This window comes from Pinus tabuliformis, chromosome 9 (genome assembly GCF_031772625.1).
Source record: "Pinus tabuliformis cultivar Carrire ecotype Pingquan chromosome 9, CPIR1, whole genome shotgun sequence".
Classification (NCBI taxonomy): Eukaryota; Viridiplantae; Streptophyta; class Pinopsida; order Pinales; family Pinaceae; genus Pinus; species Pinus tabuliformis.
This window is the reverse complement of record NC_142307.1, coordinates 995,929,921-995,956,124: the sequence shown is the minus strand read 5'-3', so window position 1 is coordinate 995,956,124 and position 26,204 is coordinate 995,929,921. Positions and strand designations below refer to the sequence as shown.

At 36.3% G+C, this 26,204-nt stretch overlaps 1 pseudogene; it reads left to right on the top strand.

The window, feature by feature from the left end:
- Positions 1-26,204, top strand: part of LOC149152078 (formin-like protein 14) — a 61,147-nt pseudogene that overhangs the window by 29,742 nt on the left and 5,201 nt on the right.

Genomic DNA, 26,204 nt, shown 5'->3' with positions numbered 1-26,204 from the left:
TCACCACTTTCTTGAGCATAATTAGCATTTTTACCTTCTTTCAATCTGCATTCTCTTTCAAAGTGACCATACGTGTTACAATAGTAGCATTGAACATTTCTCTTATCAAATCTACATCTACCTCTTCCTCTGAAACAACCTCTTCCACTTGAGCCACCTCTTCCTCTACCTCTTGAATAATTTTGGCTTTGCCATTTACCTTGACCTTGATGGCTTTTGGTACTGATGGTACTTGCATCTTCATTCTTTGTAATTTGTAATTTGTAATTTAGAGGAAAAAGCTTTCTCTACACCTTCAAAAGTTTCCTTCAATCTTTCTTCATGAGACATCAAAGATTCAACCAATTCATCAAATTGTAGTTTTGTAAAATCCTTACTTTCTTCCATGATTATTGCAACATGATTCCATCTATGTGTTAAAGATCTCAATACTTTTTAAATTAAAACTTCATTACTTCAGCTTCTCCAAGTGTAGCCATTTTATTGACCACATCTTTGACTCTCACACAATAGTCACTGACACTTTCAGCTTCTTGCATCTTCAAATTTTCGAACTCTTGCTTCAATGTCTGAAGCTTGATCACCTTAACTTGATCACTACCTTGGTAGGCTTCTTGTAGAGTCTCCCAGGCAGCTTTGGCAGTTTTTGCTCTTGATATTCTTGGAATAAGCTCTTATCAAGAGCTATCTGAATGTGAAACAAAGCTTGAGCATTCTTCTTCCTTGCTTCCTTTCTTGTTGTTCTTTCATTCGCTGTAAGAGCATTCCAATCAGCTGGCTCCTCATATCCTGATTCAACAATCTCCCACAAATCTTTTCCAATCAAAAAGGTTAGCATCTTAATGCACTAATAATCATAATCGTTCCCATTAAATTTTGGAACTAGCATCTGGTTAGAATTCGACATGATTAACTTTGGCGAAATTCCAACAATACAACTTTAACCCAAAATAATTTTACTGCTCGATGCCACTTGTAGAATATGAAATGAATTATTTCAAGCCAATTGAGAAGCCAACAGTACTATGAAGAAAAATACATATAAAAAAAAGGATAAAACAATTAAAAAAACACAGTGACTGTGTGAGCTAAAAAATGCTGCAAATCTCATTTATTAATTCAACTATTAACTACATTCTTATATAGTAAAATTATAACTAAAATCAACTCTGAAACAAACCCACTGACATCACAGCTAATTTCCAACACTTTCCAGCAGTGACCCCCTAACAATCTGTTGCTTTAATTTTGCAGAGAACACAAAATCCGTAATTAAGCATTATTCCGAACAAGAAAGTGGTATAACCATGGAGATAATAGTTGCAACTTGGGGCAAGAATGCACCCACTTGACTCATATAGTCTCGAGAAAAACCAGTTGGATGTGCAACCATCAGATGTAAAAGCGGCCACACCTTTATCACATGCTGGCAGCTATGTTGGTGCTAGACCATATTAAAAGTTTTCGAGCCCACTATTTAGCGTTAACTCTCCCACTTGGCTGACCGGTTTCTCCTTACAATAATTTCATTCTTAAGAGCACCAGCAATATTCATATTCTTCCATTAAATATACGTTTCATCCTTCGGATGTAATTGCACATAGCCTTGTTGATATCACATTGATTCGTGATTTTTGGATGTAAGTTGTTGCTATATTTGAGCATCACATAAATGAATCATATTTTTTTTTTTTGCTAGACGAAACGATCATCGAGTGTGAATAAGCTGGTCATTAGTGAAGCTTCTCTATTATTTTCTTTGGGTTTTGCTTCATTAAAGAATTACAGGTTTACAATCAATTATGATATTAGTTATAATAAATTGTAGTAATTTACTCCCACTCGCACAGATTTCTTGCAGTAGTAGGAATTCATCTAATTTTTTTTATTGAACGTTCATGCAGCGTTTTCATTTGTAACATTTTCGCATTTGTCGATTTTACGACCACACCTTTTCTAACTGCACCCTGCTACGTTCCAGTGATTTCCATGATAATGGTCGAAGATCATGTTGGCATGAAAATGATATTTACACTCACATTATTTAGCAAATAAAAAAAATTAAGTGAATAACTAAACATAAACAAATTTATATATTTTTTCAAGTGTAACAAATTATAATTTATTTTTGGATGGTTAATGCGAAGATATATCTTCTATTTGCTATTTCCAAATATAGAGTGATTCATTGCCTTTATTAAATGATACACACTATATAAAATAAATTATTCTTAGATTTAAGAATACATAGATATTGCTAAATAATTAAAGTAAAGAAATTTTAAAATGTGATTCTATGATCAAACTATTTATGTCTAAATAATTTTTTGTTATAAAGCCAACATTTTTTGTAGTCATATAAAAAATTACTTTTCATGAAATTATACTCATTTAAAACAATTTTATCTTTATATATAGAGACCTATCACCAAAGAGACTTTTGATCGAGTTAGTGGGATTGCTACTTTATTTCTGCCTAACGCAACCACCCACAAGTCTCGTTAGATTGGAAAACCAAATTACAAACCTCAACGAAGCCCTTATATTGGTTGAAAAATTCCTTCTTGTTCGGGACATCTACGGTTCAACTTAGTACAATGATCTTTCTGTTAATTGTAAAGTCTTATATATGTAAAGGATAAGAGAATTAAAATCCCATGTTCATTTTCTTTTGTTCCTTCTTATCATTAAATGACAGTCATTACTATTATATTTTGTTTGGATTTTTTTTGTATCGAAACTTCCTTGGCTAGATTTGATGTTAATGTTTGTCTTGTCTAATATGGAAACTTATGAAGAAATTAGGGTTAATTGGCAAGTTAAGAGGACGTTTGGCAATTTCTTCATGGCTAGTATAACGTTAATGATTATCTTGTCTTATATGGGAAAATATGAAGGAATTAAAGGTGGTTATTAATTGCTCCTTGGATTTGGGGTGCAATATGGATTTTTGAAGCTACCGATATAGAACTATTGGGAGTCTACTTTGCCAACAGTATGACGAAACAATCTGATAGATCTCGCTTCCAACACGTGGTGAGTCCAAAACTAAAGGAGATGTTGTCCTCCAACCCACTTATCTTCTTCAACTTTAAGGGAACTATTAGGAAGGTTAGAGCATCCTTGGCACCCATCTCCAAATAGAGTGAGCCTCTTAGCAAACTACAAAAGAAGACAACTATATTTTCTATGCACGTTAGACCTAGGTTAAGAAAACCCACAAAGCCTGAAACACTTTTACTTAACTCCACTTGCCCAAGATCAATAGAAGACAGCCACCCCAAGTAGCAAACTAATTTAATCACTAATAATTAGCAGCATATATCGACTTCCTAACAAACCCTTTAATAAACTCATTGAACATAAAACTTCGAGAGCAATATTTTCCAAACTATATAAACAAAACCTTTGATTACACTCGACTAGTTCATCCGGTATTTCACATGGAAACTTATATAGGAAAATCTAAGCTACCAATGAAATTTCCATGTGAATCATACCTATTATCCACACATTGTGGATTCCACATTCTTTAGAGAGATAATTGAACAAATACCTTCTTTTTGGCGATGTGTTTGTGTTTATTCCACATTGGATGTGTTTTAGTTATGTGTTTTTCTCACATTGAATTGGTTTGGGCCCATAGATTAGGATTTTCCAACTAAAGTTGATAGACTAAAGATCTTTAAATGAATAACGTGAGAAGTGAGGCTATCATCTATTTTTATTATTTTAAATGTAATATTCATGGTTTTAATTGCAATTGTACTATGATTAAAATTTGGTTAAATGTCAAAGTATTTATAATTTTAAATTAATTTAGATATTTAAATTTAAAAATACAATTTAATTCTCTTATTATGTGTAGAGTTGAATTTTACAATAAAAAAAATATTTTAAATAATAAAAACGATGCCAATGATAGTTAAAAACAAAAACTAATATGCATGTTTGATTAGTTGTAATTAAAAGAATTATGAGTGAGTTTGTTGTTGATGTTACAATCTAATATCAAGAAGATGTAGTAAAATGTGATAATTTTTTTTAATAAAATTTTGTATTAGGAGAAAAAAATTAATTAACCAAAAAAACATATATCTTCACTTTTAATAGTGAGAAAGATAAATAACTCTTGTATTTTTAACAATATTTCAATAAAAGCTTTAACTAAACTCTTTGAATATCTATGTAAACTAATTTATTTTTTTATGTTACTTTCTTTATCAAGTTATATACAATTTGTTGGAAGCTTTCTTCTTCTTTCATTTCTTCAACAAGACCAAATACATCTTCAGATCTTTCTCAAATCCTTTTTTTTGCAAATTCATGAACACGTATTGATAGTACTTTTTCTTACTTCAAAGTATTCATTGTCATAATATTCCCTCCCTTTTGATTGGGGAGATATGCCCTTTCTTCTATCCAAGCTCCCTCTTAACATAAGGATATCGACCACTTCCTTCTTTCATAACATCGGAGAACCTTTCATGGCTTATATTCCTTCTTACGGTATCAAGGTTATCTTAATCATGATCATTCACATAGCTTCCTTCATCATGCTTATGAATATTATCAAGAGTCATCTTTACTTATGAACATCTTCAACATGTTGAAGATTATGTACTTGAAAAACTTTAATAGCAAGTACGAACATACAGAAGCATGAATTTAACTATATCATAATCATATGGAAGCATTTTGAGTTTACACATCAAACACCTAAACCTAGTTAGGTTTATAATGAGCATAAGTTACATCTCTTTACATACTACACTTCAACTTCTTGCTAGGCTTTTGTCACAAATCCTAGGCTTCATCTTCGAGACACAAAGCCTTATATTTCAAAAAAATAATAATCCAATCATAGCGATTTACATCAAAAATATGCTTTTACATGTCATAATTCTACTAGGGTTTGCTGCAAACCATAGATTTATCAAAACTATATGAGAAAACAATCACATCCTTGAATATCAATCTCTACTAGGGCTTTGTTAGATACCCTAGAATTCACCAACAAAAGCATGAGTATCAACAATTAGGTTATCATACTTGCATATACATATCTAGGAATTTATGTACTAGCATTTATCATCAATATTCATACCCACTAGGTAAACCCAAGACACAAACATCAATACATCAAAGTTTTATACAAAAAAATTCATTGGGCTAGGGTTTTGATCAAACATACGAACATACACGTAGGGCTTCATTCTTAGGATCTTACTATAGTCATTACAAGGGGTTTTGCTCATAAACCTTAATTTACCAAACACTAAAGATCTAGGGTTTCAATACATAATTTAGACATTATTAGAAAACCCTAAAGGGATAGGGTTTCTAACATAATGATCTCAAAACCTTAATTATCAAATTATAAAAACCCTAAGTAAAATATATTTTCATATTTAATATTAACATACCTTTAGCAACAAGAGGCTAGGGTTTTATAGTGAACCCTAAGAATTAGGTTTACACAAGAATGATCAAATAATACCATGAGGGTAGATTCAATATAATGATTAATCACCCTAACAAGAATCTTTTGTGATTAAAAATCCTAGACATAGCGATGTCACTAATGTAAAATAAATTTCAAAAGAAGAATGATGATACCTTTTACATGAAGAGAAATTTATGATAAAGCTTATAGTCAAAGACATACCTTGAGTTATTCCTTAACAAACATTGTAGGAGATCAATTATTGAAGGTATTCCTTTGCAGCATAGCTTCTTCCATGCTTCCATGCTTCAAGTTTATCCTTTCAGGTCTCCTCCATAACCTTTGTGTATTTTGCAGTCTTTCCTAACTATGGAAAATATAAAGAAGAAAAAGGGTTATTAGTATATAATATAAATAAGTCTTTATGTGAGGAGGAAACCAAACATGAAAGGATGAAATTAAGAACAAAATACTTATCTTTTTGGTAAAATGGTGGAGGCTCTCACTTAACCCAATCATTTTGAGGGATACCTACAACCTATCAAAATAATTCAAAAATGTTCCAACAAGGCATGTTATACTTACAAAATCTAGAAATCAAAACATAAAGGAAAACAATACAAGACTAAGAAGGATATGTATATAGGACTTAGTAGCTTATATGTCCTTGAATTCTGATTCCTCAGACTTATTATTCTTTGATAATGCTTCATCGACAATATTTACTTGATCCTTATCTCTCTTCTTATTCCTTGTATTATGAGGACAATGGATTTTATAATCACCCATCTTGTGGCAATTATAACATTCAATATTTGGTAGGTAAACTTTCTTCTTTTGTCCTTTTAACTTCTTGAAGGTTCCCTTCTTTGTGTGATGAGCATAATGGGCATTAGAGGTGTTTTATTCTTCATCTTCCATATTGTTGTTTACTAAAAATATTTGATCTTCTTCTTGACATCATGCATACCACATTTTCTCAAATGTTGGTGTATCCTTCCAACTTTTGATTCCTTATGCAAAATCACTCCAATATTTTGGTATTCCTAGAAGAACAGTAATTACAAGCACTCTTTCTAGTACAGTTTCATCTATTTCTTGGAGTTCATCTCGGATTCTAGTTATCCTTATTGAATATGATGAAATGGTATCATCATTCATCATATTAATAGTTCTTGGTTCATTCTTGAGGCTTTCTATTTGACCAATATTCTTGATTGTGAATAATTTGAAGAGAGCCTGAAACATTTCTTGAGTAGAATTTATGTTGAAAATGTATGGAATTAAGTTTTCCTTTACTCCATCCACTATTAGGTTCGTCACCAAGATTTCAGTTTCTCTGACCCTTGCTTTATTTTCTTCATCTACGAGTTTCTTGACTTTTCCTTGAACAAGATCCAAAAGTTTTTCTTTTTGAGGATGAGATCTTTTCTCTTTTTCCAGGCCCTATAGTTTGAGGCTCCTTCTAGTTTGTTTTCTCCCTTCATTGAGTTTGGCATAGTTCCTGTAGATACTAGACTTATCTCCTTATATGATACTTTTTCCTTAATGACATTTCTTTTATCTTCTTTTCCTCAATATATCTTTAAACTTCCTTTTTCCTTCTTCTTCACGTTAGCTCTAAAACCGTGTTAGAAAATCAAAAAGGCAGAAATATTTTCTTATATTTATAAATACTTGTGATATTATTATGTTCTTATTAAATTATTTGTGTTCTTACTTTATCTTCTTCTCATAAAGTAATTATCAAAACAAAAACATGAAGATCATGGGCACCGGATGTAGGCACTCAGCGAGGGCTAAAACCCTATATAAGGGAAAAGCCAGTCAAAGAACTCTTCCTTCAGTAGATTCAAAATGAGATATACCAAGACCTTAGACCAACAAACCTTCCTCCTCCACCAAATCAACCTTCCAAGATGATTTAGTAGTCTCTTCTTATCCATCAACTTCACCCAAGCAAAAATCAAGAAATTTGACTTCCCATCTACAAAATTTCAACCCCAGCTTCATAATTTCGGCCTCCATGACTACTATAGAATTTTGGCCCCCTACAACACTCCATAACATCGCACATGTGGTATAGGATAAAGAAAAACTTGACGTCTCTTGCTTGGTAAGATCCTTTTTTTTAATCCCTTTGATCTTCTTCCTTACAAATTCACACTTTTTTGTAGCCACAGAAGTTGTATATCAAACATGTGAATGTGAGTGAAAAATGCGGTCAAGTTGTTTCCTTTATATATGAGTTTTTTCCCCTATGTTTAGGCCAACTTGTCTAGTTTGAGGCCGACTTGGTGGAGGTCTAATTGATGTATTTTACAATAAAATAAATTTATTGTTTGATGAATAGAGATAAAGAAGGGTATTTTAGAATATTACATGGACAAGAACGCTTGACATAAACCCTAGAATTTGTCAATGGAGGCTTTCACCTAAAAACAGTTGACTTAAGCATGAAACTCATGTTTTAGTAAGTCAATTTCTTTAATAACAAAATTTATTTTTCTTTCTTTTGACAAATACATTACATCATGACTCAAATATAATTATGAAGATCAACACTAGTTATATTCTTCAACAGGGTCCACCCCTTAACTAAAAGGAAAAGTAAATCACACATAATCTTGGCTTCGAAAAAGAGTGGGCAAAAACATTCCCATGAATCATAACACTCCAATAGTGATAAGGAAATGACAAGTCTAAAAGAACCCTCGACATTGACTTGTCTTAAAATAATATGGTCATTTCACCCCATACATTCATTCTTGATAACTCTTAAAATGGATTGATATATGGAAGTGTTGTCGTTGCAAAAAACACCTTGCAAAATTTTGCCTGTACTTGAATTTTGTAGCCTCCTTGTGATCTTATGATCTGTCATTCCATGATTTTTCATAATCTCTTTGTGACTAAACAATGTTTTCCTAAGTAATTATGATCCAAGTGGATATTGGTGGCCACCCGCCAAGTCCACTTGGACCCCCACCATTATTTCTTTCAGCTTTTCAGTTTCCTTAATTGTAGCACAGTTTACTATTTTTAGCATTTTTCAGGTCCTAAACTTGCGGAGCCGTTTTGGGGCCCTAAACGACGTTTTTTGGGAAAACTAGGAGCAACATGGATCCATGGACCAATGTTGCTCTTCCCAAAGTTGTAGTTCTCGGATAGATCTTTCTAATGAGATATTTTTCACAACAAATGAAGATCGTATGCCAAAGTTACAACCCCGAGATGTTGATGTACCAATTTACCCAAACAGGGCCCACAGTTTGGCATTTCATCTTCTAGGGTTAGGTTTTTGGATGTTTAGGGTTTTCCATTGTTTCTCAACAATAAATAGGCCTTCGAGCCTCATTGTAACACAGTTCAGAGGCATGTAGCCACCACATCTCTTCTCAGAGATAAGCTACCATCGCCCTAGCTGTTTATTTCCATTTTATGTTTGTATGCATATCTCAGTATTTTACATTAATGAAATGAAGTATTATTTCCGTTGCATCTTTGTGTTTATGCTTATCTCTGTAATTTGTTGTGTTCCTGTTTAAATCCGGATTAGTGGTATCAGAGTGGTCTGCTTTTTATCTATTTTTCTTTGCATCTCCCCAATGAGGTCGGGATATAAGGAGTTAGGGCTTGAACTAGTCGAACCTTTGCAAGACCAGCCTCGCAAAACCTGACGACCTCCCATGGCAGATGAAAAGAAAGACGAGGGAGCAGGAGATCCTATCAAAATCTTGCTCAAAGAAGCCCTTGAGCGACAAAGGAATGCGATGATGGACAACTTTGCCTAGATTATTCAGCGGCTACCCAGGGGCGATGCATCGGCTTCCCACAGCTACTCTGGAAACACCACACCATTTAAGGTACAAGTTAATTTTGAAATCCCCATATTCGAGGGTCAGATAGACGCAAATGTGCTTGATAAATGGTTAAATCTGCTAGAGGGTTATTTTTTTGTTCATGACTTTTCCAGTCGGGAAAAGATTATTTTCGCTCTTCTCAAAGCAGCCCCCCACATCAAGGACTGGTGGGAAACCTACTGTGAGTAGAAGGATGAATGTATCGGCTCACTATTTTCAGCCGCACCCACCTGGAATTCATTCCGGGATGCCGTTAAGGAGAAATACTACCCTCTCAAAAGCTATGAGGATCAATACATAAAGTGGACCACGTTGCGGCAGGGAAGGGACCAAGATGTGCTAGAGTTTACCAATATTTTCCATACCCTTTGCACAAAGTTGGGTATCAAGGATTCAGAGTAGAATTTGATACTCAAATACCGCGGCTGCCTGCACAAGTACATCCAGGAAGAAATAGAATTCCTGAACATCTCCTCGCTTGGCATGGCATACCGATATGCCATCAAGGTCGAGCAAAAGTTTAAACAGAAGAAGTGAGACTTTGGATCTGCAAATCCGAAGCAAGGGAAAGGTGCCCTCAAATCGCAGAACAAAGGACAAAGCCAAGGCGGGGTGGCCCAAGACAACCCGCCAAAGTTGCAAGAAAAGAACAGCACCACGAAGCCAAAAAAGGACACGGGAAAATGGTGTGAGTTCCATAAGAGCTCCACTCACAACACAAGTGAGTGTCGGGCCAAGAAGTCACTAGTGGCTGAGCTAAAGGTTTCAGAATCAAATGCATGTTTCGACTCTGAGTCAGAACCCGACAAGGGGAATGACAAAGGGAAGTAGATTATCGATGCGGAGCCCAACGCCACCGTTGCCACCACGAAGATCCAGAAGGAGGAACCCAAAGATCTAGAGGAGGAGGAGTGTCTCTTCCACTCCCAGATGTGGGTAAAGGGATCCCCGCTACAGTTCATTATCGACAGCAGGAGCCAAAAGAACCTCATTTCGGCAGAGGTCGTGAAGTGGCTGGGCTTACCAACCACAAAACATCCACAACCGTACACCATTGGGTGGCTTCACCAAGGACGGGATCTTCGTGTGAGCCAGCAGTGTCGCCTTCCATACAACATCAAGCCCTTCACGGATGAGGTATTGTGTGACATTGCTCCCCTTGAAGTTTGTGATGTATTATTAGGACAACCATACTTATGGAAGCGACATGATGTGTATGAATCAAGGCCCCATGCTATTATTATTACTTTGGGAAATAAGTTGTACAGGATACCAGAGGTAGCACCGCCTACCGCCATCTCTTTGGTTACTGAAAAACAATGCAGTAAGCTCATTTCCAAAACAAGGAAATTTGTTTTCTTGATGATACGCCCTCAAGGAAAGAAGAAGACGGTGGCCACGACCTCTAGAAAAGGCCCCTCCACATGACAACTACAGATGGACAAGGTCGTGGAGGAGTATGAGGACAACTTCACCTCCCCTGCAGGGGTTCCTCTGCACTGTCAGGTCAAGCACTCCATTGATCTAACCCCAGGTGCGTCGCTGCCTAATGGACCAATCTATCGGCGCTCCATTCTTGAGAACGATGAAATCAAGAGGCAGATTTAGGAGCTGCTGCATAAAGGTCACATCCGTCCGAGTTCATCACCCTGTGGGAGCTCGATCGTGTTGGTAGAGAAGAAGGATGGGACTTGGAGACTCTGTATTGACTATCGAGCGCTGAACAAGATCACTGTCTATAATAGGTACCTGATCCCACGGATCGATGACCTCCTGAACCAACTAAAGGGGTGAAAATATTTCAATAAGATCGATTTGAAGTCAAGATATCACCGAGTACCAATCGAACCCTCCGATGTGTGGAAGACTCCTTCAAAGCCAAGGAGGGCCTTTTCAAATGGTTGGTTATGACTTTCAGATTGACGAATGCTCCTGCAACCTTCATGAGGCTAATGGATGACATATTGTGGCCATTCACCAACCCATTTGTAGTGGTATACTTGGATGACATCCTGATCTTCAGCAAAAGTTGGGAAGAGAACCTCCAGCACATCCGACAGGTTCTCCAAACACTGCGGCAACACAAGTTATGTGCTAATTTGGAGAAATACACTTTTGGCAGAACCCAGGTTCAGTATGTAGGATACATTATTGATGAACAGGGGGTGCATGTGGATCCAGCCAAGATCCAAGTCATTCGGGATTGGCCCTCTCCAACCACTCTAATGGAGCTCCGCAGCTTTCTAGGTCTTGACAACTTCTACCACAGGTTCATGTTAGGATTTTCTCATATCACTTGGCCCTTGAGTCAAGTCACTAAGGGAGGAGCAAAAGGAAAATTCTTTTGGTCTGAATCTCAACAAAAAGCATTCACAGAGTTGAAAGACCGCCCTTGCTCGACACTAGTGCTCACATTGCCAGACTTGCAACAACCGTTTGAGGTCAAGACAGATGCCTCTGACTAGCTATTGGGGCAATCCTTATTCAACACGGACATCCAGTGGCATATCACAGTGAGACACTTTCAGACATAGCCCCGAAGTATCCCACTTATGACAAAGAGATGTATTCCATTGTGCAGGCCTGCCGACAATGGAAACATTACATTTTGGGGAAGGAAACGGTCATCCACACAGACCACCGACCCCTCCAGTTCATACAGACCCAAGGGAAATTACAGAATGATCACCATCAGAAGTGGTCCACATACCTGCAATAGTTCCATTTGAATATCAAGTATAAGAAGGGCAGTACCAATAATGTTGCAGATTGCCTCAGTCGACCACCGATCATGTCATTAACCACCATGCTCAACTCTTTTGGGCATGAGACTTCTGATTGGCCACTTATCTACAAAAGAAACCGAGAATTTGGCCACACACACCAGACACTCTTGGAGGGTTCTGCATGTTCCAGATTTTCACCTCTAGTATGCCCTGTTATGCCACCTGGGTCACCTTTGTGTTCCTTCAAGCGAGCGTGCCAAGATGATTTTGGAAGCACACTACAGTCGGGCTACTGGGCGTTTCAGGGTTGAGAAAACTGTGGTAGTACTACAGAAGTATTTCTACTGTCCAAATCTTCGACAGGATGTCAGGAAGTACATAAGATCATGCATTGCCTGCGCCATTGCCAAACCAAAAATCAAGAAGCAAGGCCTCTATACCCCGCTGCCTACCCCTAGTCGACCTTGGGAATCCATCTCCATGGATTACATGTCAGGCCTTCCTTCCACTAAGCATGGAAATGACTGTGTTTTTGTGGTTGTCGACAGGTTCTCGAAGATGGCCATTATGACGGCCTGCAAGAAGAATATCATAGTAGAAGCCACTGCTAAACTCTTCTTTGAACGAGTGTGGGTGCACTTTGGGATCCCACAGTCTATCATCTCAGATCGAGATAGTAGGTACCTCAGTACACTTTGGTCTAATCTCTGGTTGATGTTGAACACCAAACTCATTAAGTCCACAGCCTTCCATCCTCAAATTGATGGCCAGATAGAGGTTGTCAACAGGATGATTGTACATATTCTGTGCATGTACAACTCAAATCATCCATGCACATGGGATGAGAGCCTCCCCTATGTTTAGCACAACTACAACCAGGCTCTCCACAGCTCGACTGGCCATAGCCCTTTTCAGGTGGGCTTGGGATTCCAACCACTATGTCCCATTAATGTGGCCATGCCATTTGCAGCTACTAACGCAGATTCGGCTCATGTCCAGTTCGAAACAAATAAGGCAAATAGCTTCATTGAGCACATCCAACTGTATCGAGTTGTCAAAGCAAGCCAACTCCTTCACCAGGGCAAGTGGCTCACCAGGGACCAAGTTAAGCAGAAGTTTCCTCATCTCATGGAGGAACTCAACGAAAAGGGGACCATTGCTTCCTAAGGGGGGAGGAATATTCCAGGTGGATATTAGTGGCCACCCGCCAAGTCCACTTGGGCCCCCACCATTATTTCTTTCAACTTTTCAGTTTCCTTAATTGTAGCACAGTTTACTATTTTTAGCAGTTTTTCGGGTCCTAAACTTCTAGAGCCGTTTCGAGGCCCTAAATGATGTTTCTCTTCCTAAAGTTGTATTTCTCAGATATATCTTTCTAACGAGATATTGTATGCGTCAAACGGAGATCGTATGCCAAAGTTACGACCCCAGGAAGTTGATGTACCAATTTACCCAAACGGGGCCCACAGTTTGGCGTTTCATCTTCTAGGGTTAGGTTTTTGGATGTTTAGGGTTTTCCATTGTTTCTCAACAATAAATAGGCCTTCGAGCCTCATTGTAGCATAGTTCAGAGGCATGTAGCCACCACATCTCTTCTCAGAGATAAGCTACCATCGCCCTAGCTATTTATTTCCATTTTTTGTTTGTAAACATATCTCAGTATTTTACATTAATGAAATGAAGTATTATTTCTACTGCATCTTTGTGTTTATGCTTATCTCTATAATTTGTTGTGTTACTGTTTAAATCCGAATCAAATTAAGTCTTCTTCTAAAGGTTTCAAGTGCCAAAGTCACTTGCTCACGCATGCTTAGTTTTTTAGTGCGTTTACAAGCACACTTCTTTCTAATAAGCCTAGCAGCCAATGTAAACCCTTAAAAGTAGTGTTTTCACAGTCTTTGAAAGTAGTGGTTGTGCATTCCTTAGCAACAGTGATTGCACGTTGGTGATAGGCATTGCTCAAATCCTACACATTATGTAATACTTGATGACAACACTTGCATAGTTCATGGTGACATTGCACTGTGAAATCCTTTTTTATAGTCAATTTGAAATCTTAGTTGACGGAGAGCATGTAATCCTATGAGTCATTCATTCTCTCACTCTTAGTTGCAACCATGGCATCATCTAAATCTTTTCTTAACTATCAATTTTGTGCACATCTGTTTTTGTGCACATATTCTTTTGTAAGTGTCTCTTTCACTTTCGCGACTATCATTTTTTGTTTCTTTCACCTTCACAAGTGTCACTTTTGATTTCTCTTTGCCTTAGTATATGTCGCTTTCACTTTCTTTAGCTTTTGTAAGTGTCATTTTCACTTTTTATTACTATCGCAAGTGTTGCTTTTATGCTTGTACTCTTGCATGTGTTAGATCTTAGCGCACTACTAGAGGCAACTCTAGTGCACTCCCTTGAATTAATTGATCATATATACCATAATAATATCTTATAGACACTTTCCCACAACTTGGCACACTTTTTTGTTGCAACTGAAACTTGTGTCCTAACTTGTATTCTAAGTGTCGCAAAGCTATGTTTCAATTGTTACCTTCAGAAATAAGTGCCACTTTGTTGTTGCTTCAAGCTATGCATGTTTTTTTTGGTTAATGAGAATTTTCGCTTGTGTTGATGTTATCTAAGTGTGAGATCATTATTCCAGGACTTCTTTGCATGTCTTGTACTCTCTTGTCTCCATGATCCCACACTTAGTCATTTTCAGAGCATTCAATGTCTGTGCGACTTGATAATATGTCTCCCTCCTAGAACTGCATATTGTGCAGTCTTAAGTCAAGATGAAGCTTCCTATGCCTCTTGGAGCTATGCACTGTGAAATCCTAGAGGACAAACTCATCCACCTGCTTATTGAGAAACCTTATAGTTTAGGCCATCACTATGGCTACCAACCTTTCTCAACTGCTTAGTTCATGACTCCTTCGGCCCTCGATTGTGCATTGCATAGTTGCAGTGGATAGTGGGGTCATCTTTGTCTCACTGCCATCCCCAACTATGCAATATTCATAGTCACCTCCTAAACCACTATGTATTACACAATTATAGCTTGGAACCCTATCTCCATATCTCCATAACTTGCTCAACTACACAATCCCTTCATCCAGTGGATGTCCTACTGTGCATTGTGAATTTCTAGTGAGAAATATGTCAATAAGAACCTTAATTTCACAATTCACTGAGCATGTCCCTCAATTAATTTGCATTGCATAGTTATAGTGGTTAGTCATGTCCCTATTGCTGACTAAAACCCCTCACTGTGCAGTATTTTATCGTATCTTTCCTTCTATTGTGCATTGCATAGTTCCAGTGGATAGTGAGGTCATCCCTTAGCTCCCGTGATACTCAATTGCACAATATTTGCCTCCTCTTTCTTGAGAACTACACACTACGCATCTTCATTCAACATGCTCATCATCTTGTCTAATGGAATTTTCCACTACACAGAACCTTGAATAAGCCTTCCCTAATTACACATTTCATAGTTCGAGAGGAAAATGTATATGGAAGCCATATTCCATATAGACACTATTGCATATATATATATATATATATAAAATATGAACATATATGGAAGCCATATTCTATATATGTGCAACTTTTGTACATGCACATATATGGAAGGGTGCATATATGGAAGATGACTTCCATATCTATGTGCATATATAGAGGTTATGCATATATGGAGACCATCTTCTGTATATACACACTTACATAGATATGTGCACATACAGAAGCCACGCACATAAGGAATTCATCTTCTGTGTATGTGAAAATTTTATATATGCACATGCACACACACACACACACACACACACATAGGCATGCATATATGGAATATAACTTTCATATATGCGCAACTTCATTATATGGCTTCTTTATATGTGTATCTTCTATGACATAGATATGGAAGTGCACCTATAAGGAAGTCATCTTTCGTATATGCACTCTTCCATATGTGTGTGTGTGTGTGTGCATCTACAAAATCTGCACATATACAGAAACAATATCTTGTATATGTGCAACTTCTGTATATGCACATAGATATGGAAGCATGCATATACATAAGATGACTTCCATATGTATGTGCATGTATAGAATTTGTGCATATATAGAAACCATTTTCTATATCTACATGCTTCCATATATATGTGAAAAGATAGAGTTTTTGCATATATGAAGTCCATTTTCCATATATGCACACTTCCATACATATGTGCATATACAGAAGCCACACATATAAAGAGGCTATCTTCCATATATGTGAATATTTTGTATATGCACACACACACACACATATATAAGTGAACATATATGGAAGATAGCTTTCATATATGCATAGCTGAAGTATATGGCTTCTGTATATGTGCATCTTCTATAACATAGATATGAAACTGTGCATATATAGAAGATTGTTTCCTTCTGTATATGCACATATATATGGAAGCCATTTCCCATATGTACACACTTCCATATATATGAGTGTATATATTAAAGTTGTGCATATATAGAAGTTGGCTTTTGTATTTGCGCAACTCATGTATACACAAACACACATATATATATGGAAGTGTGCATTTACGGAATATGGGTTATGTATATTCGCAACCTTTGTATATGCACAACTTCTCTACATGCACATAGATAAGAAAGCATGCATATATGCAAGATGACTTACATATATATGTACATATACGGAAATTGCACATATACGGAAGAAATCTTCAGTATATGTAGAGTTTCATATCTATTTTATAGAAGATGCACATATACATAAGCCATATACTAAATTTGCGCATATACGGAAATAATCTTCTGTATATGCATGCTTCCATATATATATGTGCATATACAAATCCTCACATATACAGAAGATGACTTCTTTATATGCGTGGCTTCTAGATATGCACATATGTACGGAAGTGTGCATATATGGAAGATGGCCTACATATATGCACAATCTCTATATATGCACATAGATATGGAAGTATGCATATACAAAATATGGCTTCCATATATGCACAACTTCTATATATTCACATAGATGTGGAAACCATATTCTCTATCTGCACGCTTCCATATCTATGTGCATACACAGAATATGGCTTCCGTATATATGCATATCCTCTCTCGGCCCTGCCCCCCCCTCTCTCTCTATATATATGAAAGAGTACGTATACAAAAGATGGCTTTCGTATATGTGCAGCTCCTATATATGCACATATATATGGAAGTCATCTTTTGTATATTCACGGTTCCATATCTATGTGCATGTATAGAAGTTTTGCATATACACAAGTTGCGAATATATGGAAGTCATATTCCATGTATACGCACTTCCATATATATGTGTGTATATACAAAAATTATGCATATATAGAAGTTAGCTTCTATATATGCGTAGTTTCTGTATATACACACATATATGGAAGCGTGAATTTGTGGAAGATAGCTTCTATATATTTGCAACTTTTTTATATGCATAACTTCTATATATGCACATAGATATGGAAATGTGGATATACCAAAGATGAATTCCATATATATGTTCATATATAAAAGTTGTGCATATATGGAAATAATCTTCTGTATATGCAAAGTTCCATATCTATCTTATAGAAGATGCACATAAACAAAAGCCATATACTGAAGTTGCACATATATGGAAGCTATCTTCCGTATATGCATGCTTCCATATATATATGTGCATATACAAAATCTGCACATATGCAAAAGATTACTTCTTTATATGTGTGGCTTTTTTATATTCACATATTTATGGAAGTGTGCATATATGGAAGATGGACTCCATATATGCACATAGATATGGAATCATGCATATACAACTATGCACAAGAACAATTCATTCTCTACAACTCCAAAAAAAATTGTAGCAAGATTCCATCATTTAGATACTTAAAGGATGCACTATAAGAAACATATGCATTATATTTAGTATCAAAAATAAGATACTAATGTGAAGAAAAATCAAAATTCACAAAGTTATACACAGTTTCTATAAATAAACATTATATATTCAGAAAGTCAACTCATTTTTTTCATTTCATCCTTTTACACCATCTCGAAAGTAATTAAATACATACCTCTTAACATATTTCTCCTTTTTTCATTTTTACATTGCCACTAATACTTCATGAAATTCTAAAATCATCAAATAATTAAAAATTAAAAAACTCTCTACAAATATATTTAATTATTTTTATTTTTATCTATAAATAAATTTCAACATGTAAATTATCAAAGTTAAAAATATGACAATAAAAACTTCTGGAAGAGTGTGTGATCTCGTTAAACCCTCCAACGTATTGGGTAAATACTTCACCTATCCTTAAAACAAGCATCAAACATTATATAATTTCTGTATTTAAGCTTCTATAATTATATAATTTAATAAAAATACAAATATATTTTGGTTTGCGTGTTTTTTAAATTAAAAACTTAAAATCATAATTAAATTTATCTTGAGCATATGCATAATATGCATACTATAAAACTTTATGGGATTTACTCAACTTTTCTAATTAAATTAAAAAGGTTACAAAAGGCATATGTATAAATCCTATTTGCATATATTTTAATTACAATAACAAAACTTATAATTTTTTTTATAATAAATATATTTTAAAAAATAATTTAATATTTAAATAATATATATGATTTTGAATTCAATATTTAATTGACAAATGATGTGATAAATTTAATATTTAATTTTAAAAATGTGATTTTTATATAGGTTAAATTGGTTTTCTTTTAAATTTTTATTTATAGTACTGAATTTTTATAGTTTATTATAGTTTCTATTAATTTTTTTATTACATGTTTTTTTTTTTTTATTACATGTTTGTTTGTTTTTTTTTGTTTTTGTTTTTGTTAATGTATATATGTTTAACTCATATATTAATTGTCTTATAATCAAATATAATAGTAATAATAATTAAATTAACTTAAATTTTATAATTTTTTAAAAATTTAATAGATGTAAGATATGCCACAGAAGTAGGTAAGTCTCTTGATGTTGAATATGATTACCATTTAATCTATATAAGTGTATTAATATATATTATAAATAAAAAATATTAAAATGTTAAGTTTTTTTATTAGGGTTTTCAAATTGTATCATATACACCATGTACAATAAACACTTATGTTAACCATGTATTTAGCAAGCCTTGAGAGGGATCAATTCTCTTGAGGTGCAAATCTCTTTTATATTGCAAAATTTACCAAAAACTATAGACAAAATAAACAAAAAACTAGACTTGAAATGGAGCCAAATTGTATAATTTTTTTAACTCTATAAATTTATTCTTTTCAATTACTTTATATAACATATATATATTTTTTCTTAATCATATATATATATATATATATATATATATATATATATATATATATATATATATATTTATTTGATGTTGAAATATTTTACATCACATGGATATTGAAATATTTTATTTTTAACATTATTGATTTTGTAATTATTATTAATATTTTTTAAATGCCACATATTACTTAATAATGGAATGAATTACACATCTTCTTCTCATTATCTTTATAATAAGTAATTATTATTTTCCTTTCAATTACTTAGTTTTTTTATTTAGATATTATATTATAATCAAAGTTTTATATATATATATATATATAATCACTTCATAATAACCATGTGCACAGGGAGAAAAAAGGGCAGGAGCAAGCAGCGACGGTTCAGAGGATAGCAGAGACAGTTTCTGATGGAGGGCGGCAAAGGAGGGAGCTTGAATCCCTCCTACAAGGATGCGGTATCCAACGAAGGCAAAACAACGAAGTTAAACAACAAAGGTGGGGCTGGGGAAAAAAATAGAGATAATGATAAAGGAACAGAGGGGACTAAGACCAAGGTAAACAACAGCATAAAGGACAAGGAGGAAGTAGAAAAAAATCTTGATTCATGAGACCACAGGAAAAAGGGACCTTGCAAGCCTAAAGCTGAAATCACTCCTAGAATAATATTAAATGACCCTGCTCTGAAAGCGCTTAAACAACACATGGGGAACTATGCCATTATTTGTAAATTCATGGGACTATGGCCCACTGAAAAAGCTTTACAAACATGGATCAAGTATCACTGAAAGCCCAAAGGAAGCATTGTCCTACATCTTGGGTCAAAGGGATTCTTCATAGTGTTGTTCTCAAACATCGAAGACAAAGAAAAAATATTCGAAGGAGGACACTACTTTTATGTAGCAGTTGGTCTCTATATGAGGCCTTGGATGATGAACTTCGTCCCAGAGCGGGAGACCTTCACCTCGGTTCCAGTATGGGTAACGCTATACTCTCTACCTCTTGATTATTGACAAACTGAATCGCTAGCAGTGATTGGTAATAAACTAGGGCGTTTTGTCAAAGTTTCCAAAGCCACAAGAAGAGGGAAATATACTTCCTTTGCAAGAATATGTGTGGAAATGGATCTATCAGAAGCTCTACCGGATGAAGTTATTTTGGAAGTTTTTGATGAGGAGTGGGTGCAGACAGTGGACTACGAGCATATCCCATTTAGATGCCATGAACATGGACATCTGTTCAGGGATTTCCCTCTTAGTAAAGTAGACAACAAGGAATACCCCAATACTTCGAAGGATACAGAGAGCTTTTAGAAAGTGGCAGGCAGAAGTAAAGGGGGAAAAAGGGTATGAAGCAACAACAAAACGAGAGGTTGAAGGTCAATCAGAACAAGTATCAGGTGCTGGATGAGAATGAAGAAAACAGGAAGGATGATCAACCTCAGGAGAAAGATACTAGTGAAAAAGAAAAGGAAGAAAACAGAAAAGAATCTCAAGATATGGTACATCAAAATGAGACTGTTATGAGTGAGACAGAAATGGAGATGGACTAGGAAATGACCCAAAGCGAAATAGATCTGAAAGATCATGAATTACAGGAAATTCTAGACAAGGAAAACCTGGATCTGGAAGGCTTCTTGAGACAGGGTTCCAAGGGAGGAATAGAATCAATACCTCCAAAAGAATGCTCTAGAATACAACAATTATTTTTATGGAAAACCCAGGAAAGAGGGTTGGATAAAGGTAAAAGTATTCACAAGAAGGAGCACAGAGGGGTGAAAACCATGAAATCAACTCCAGGATTAGCAACTAGAAATCCAGGAAAGAAGAGGGGCAGGAAAAAGCAAAATGAGCTCTTGATGGAGTGTGGAAAGCTAATGATAGATTCGGGTAAGATGAAAGACCTAACCAGTTACTCTTTCACAAATCTTTAATTATGAAGTTCATATCTTGGAATATCAGCTAGCAGTAAAAGAAAACAAAGAATGGTAAGTCATAGAATGAAACTAGCGACACCGGATATAATCTTTATTCAAGAAACAAAATGTTCCATTCAAAAGTTAAAGAAAATCCATAGCAAATGGATGGACAGATTTGAGTTTCTTGAAGTGAAAGCAAAAAACACAGTGGGAGGCATCCTCACTCTATGGAACCCCCAAAGAGTCAGTATATTAGATGCGGAGGCATCAAGAAATTATCTATCTGTAATTATTCAACCAATGGGAGTTGTGGACACTTTCCTTGTCACAAATGTTTATGGGCCACAAAGAATAGATGAGAAACTAAGACTATTAAACTCCTTGGAAGAGCTCAGAAGTAGACATGAAGAAATACCTTGGGTCTTGGGAGGAGATTTTAATATGATTAAATCACTTTCAGAAAAAAAAGAGGCACCAGATTGCTAAATAAAGACTCTGAATTGTTCCAAACCTTTACAGATGATATGAATCTGGTTGACTTGGCAATGCATAATGGCCTTTATACTTGGAACAACAAAAGAGGAGGTGAGGCTCAGGTCGCCTCCAAGTTAGACAGATTTTTAATCTCAGAGGAGCTTATGCTAGCAAATAGAGAAATAACAGCTAAGGTTATCCCCTTTGGAGGTTCTGATCATTGGCTAATACAACTAGAACTCAAGGGGTTTGATTCTCCCAAAAACAGACCCTTCAGGTTTGAGAATATTTGGCTCTCCCACCCAGATTTCATCAGCAACATTGAAAATGGTAGGCAAAAGATCTGTAGATCCAGGGCACGAATATGTTCATCCTACACAAAAGACTTCAGCGTATTAAATTCAGACTCAAAGAATGGAACAAGGAGGTGTTTGGCAACATTTTTGTGGAGAAAAAGGCAGTGGAAGCCAAACTACAAGAACTCAACTAGGCATTGATGACAAAGGGTTTTGATAAAGTCAAAATTCAGCAAGCTGATAAACACTATCAAGAATGGGAGAAATTATGCAAACAAGAGGAAATCTTTTGGAGGCAAAAGTCTTGAATTCAATGGCTCAAAGAAGGGGAACGTAATACTAAATTTTTTCATAGATCCACCATAGCCAATAGGGCTCACAATAGAATCTCTGCGATTTTGAATGACAAAGGGCAACTCCAGACCTCCCACAAGAATATCGAAGAAGTGTTGGTTCAACATTTCAGAAGTATCACTAAGGAAAATAATCTAGACAGGGAGCAATGCATCAGAGAAATTGCAAAAAACATCCCTAAGCTGGTGACTAGAGAGGACAATATTAACCTGAACAAAACAGTCACTGAAGAGGAAGTCAATAAGATTATCAAGGACGTGCAGAATGGCAAAGCTCCAGGTCCAGATGGTTTCAATGTGGATTTTTTTAAGGCTTGCTGGAACATTGTCAAATAGGACATTCTGAATGTTGTGGAGGATTCTAGAAGAAGCAGGACTATTCTAAAAGCCCTCAACACCTCCTTCATCTCTCTGATCCCCAAACAGGATTCAGCCCTGACTACTGATAAGTTTAGACCCATTGCTTTATGTAATGTGGTATACAAGATTATATCCAAGGTATTGGCTAGCAGACTCAAACCTCTTCTTCCTTCTTTAATCTCAGGTGAACAATTTGGTTATGTGGAAGGCAGACAAATCCTTAATAATATCATTCTAGCACACGAGACAGTTCACACGCTAACCAGCAAAAAGCAGGCCGGTATGATCATGCAATTAGATATTGCCAAAGCTTATGACAAGGTAAACTGGAGCTATATCAAGAGGATCCTTGCTGCTTTTGGGTTTGATCACAACTGGGTCAGATGGGTTATGGCTCTGGTAACTTCTTCCAGCTTTTCTATTCTGGTGAATGGATCTACCTCAGCTATCTTCACTCCTTCTAGAGGTTTCAGGCGGGGTGACCCACTCTCTCCCTTTCTCTTTATCCTCATGATGGAAGGATTGGGTAGATCCATTAATCAGGCTAAAGCCTTGGGAAAAATTAAGGGACTTCAATTAACCGAGAATGGTCAGACAATGACTCATCAACAATTTGTGGATGACACAATGCTGCATGGAATTCCTACAGTCAAAGAAGCTTCAGCGTACAAACAAATCTTGAATAATTTTTCCTTGGCCACAGGTATGGAAGTCAATCTCTCCAAATCAAAAATATTTTCTTAAATACTAACATTGCAATTCAGAGAAATATCTCAAGAATTATGGGCTTTCAAAGGGATTCCCTCCCTTCAAAGTATTTGGGAATTCCCCTTACAGACAGACCCCTGCACAAGAGTATTTGGGAACCGGTGCTCAATAAGATGCAAGACAAAGTGAAAAAATGGACCATCAGATCATTGAACCTGGCTGGTAGGTTGATTCTTACAAAATCTATCCTACAGTCAATCCCGGTTTTCTTTTTATCAGCCCTCCCAGCTCCCAAAGGAGTCTTACAGTAATTCAGGAATATCTAGAGAGACTTCCTTTGGGGCAAGGAAGAAATAAGGAAGAAATGGAGACTTGTTTCTTGGGATAAAATATGCAAACCTAAGAGTCGTGGGGGATTAGGATTAGATGATCAGGAAATTTTAAGTAATGTACTAGGAGCCAAACTCTGGTGGAGATGGGTTAAAGAACTAGAAGCTCAATGGGCTAAAACCTGGAAAGAAAAATATGCAAGTTCATGGAAAACTAATGATCTTATTAGAATGTCTAGAAATATAAAGGGCTCTTACATCTGGAATAAAGCTTGGGAAAATAGAAGCCTAGTTCAAGACCACAGTTTCTGGGAAATCAGAGCAGGAGATCTTGCTCTCTTTTGGGAGGACAAATGGCAACAAGAACCAATGCTGCTAAAAGAGGACTATAGATACCTCAAGTAGGAAATAGATTCCCAGGGACTAACCAGAGTTAAAGATTTTTGGAATCTTCCTCACAACTCCGGAAAATGGAGAAATTGGAGAAGCATATACTGTAGTGAGGATAGTCCCCTAGAAACAAAAGCCGAGGAAATTATGAGCATACTAAAACAAAGGAAAATCTTGGTAACAGAGGGGTAGGATCAGTTAAGATGGGGCCTCAATAAAGAAGGCTCCTTTAATCTTAAGGAAGCTATGAGGATTACCCTGAACCTGGATTCCAACACTGCAACGTATTCTTGGCAACAACTCTGGAGCCAACAAGGGTGGATGAAGATAAAGCTATTCACATGGTTAGTTCACCATAAGAAAATCTTAACTTGGGACAACATTAGGAAAAGAGGGATTATTGGGCCTTCTAGATGTTAGTTATGTGAAGCTCAAGAGGAAACAATGGAGCATATTCTTAACAGTTGCACCTTTACCTTTGGTTGTGGGACTCTTTTGCAACCATTTTTCAACAAACAGACAGAGATAAAGGAAGCATCACAAATACCCTGAACAAGTGGAGAAGGAACTTTTCGGAGAATGAGATTCTCAATCTGGCTTGGGCCTTTATGCCAAGCTTCATCATCTGGAATGTCTGGAAAGAAAGGAATAAAAGAATTTTCAAGGATGAAAAATCCAATCCTCTTTGCCTGTTGGATCTGATCTTGGAGCAGATTAGAGAGACAGTTAGTACCACTGTTCGCAATTATCCCAAAAACCCTCCCACAGTAAATGAGATGAGAACCCTTAGGCAACTGAGAATGCAAGAGATCAGTACCAATGGACTCAGTAGAAAAGAAGGAAATTTGGGAAGGGAAAAGGATTTCTGGCAGCCTCCTCCGAAAGTATACCTGAAATGCAATATTGATGGTGCCTGAAAAGGCAACCCTAGAATAGTTGGATATGGATGGGTGTTAAGAGATGAAGATGGAATTATAAGCTTCATTTTCCATTGCCACTTAGGTAAAGCCACAAATAACATGGCTGAATTAATGGCCTTATAACAATGCCTAGAACTATTGAATCTAAATCATAGCTTAAATGTCATCATAGAGGCAGACTCAGAAATCTCTCTAAAAGCCGTTAAAAGAATCAGTTGTGGAGCAGCGCCAGAGAAGGTCTCAAAACACTGGAGACTAATACAAGTGTATCAAAGAATACAAAAACATCTCTTGAGTCTAAGAACTGTTAGTTTCAGACATGTTAGACAAGAAGCCAACAAACTAGCGGACACTCTAGCCAACCAAGGAGTGATTAATACAGAGAGCAGATTTGAGATGAAGTGGTAGGAAATGTCTCAGGGTAGAGTAAAAGCCCTTTGTTAAGAACAAGCAGTAGAAGATAGAGAAATTTTCAAACATTGGGCCAGAAGGAAAGATACTGTATAATGATGTCTAAACAGGCTCGATCACGGTTCTCGAGCAGGCACCGAGGAGACAGACATGTTCAAAGTTGTCGTTTAACACCCTAGTGGAAAGTGACCAGGTCCCTTTCTCCTAAGATTGCTCAACAGGGTTCTATCCACAGTCAACGGTGGTCTCTGTTGCATGTACTGAGGCGTGAGTTTCCGGACAAGGGCGGTTCTAGTGTCCTGATGAAGGCGGATCCCCTTCATTCCTCTTCCCGGTCGGAAAACCAGGCTAAAGTGGTTTACGGGCGATCACGTAGATTTGGGATGGTAAGCAGTTTAGTTTTTTTGGGAGCGATACCATTAGGATCTCGCCACATGGACAGGGTGGGGTGATGAAACCACCCTCCATCGCTAGTTAAGTTTCCTACATTTTATGTGGTGCGATACTTCATTGGGCTGTCTGATTTCGTGGGGTTGTGTCAACGGTCAGATCTATATATGCTTTTTTGTGGGGCCCCGAGTCTTGTCGGGCTTGTTGCAATAAAGACGTGGGTGGATAGTGGAGCCTTTAATTAGGCTTATGTTTTTTATGGTTTAT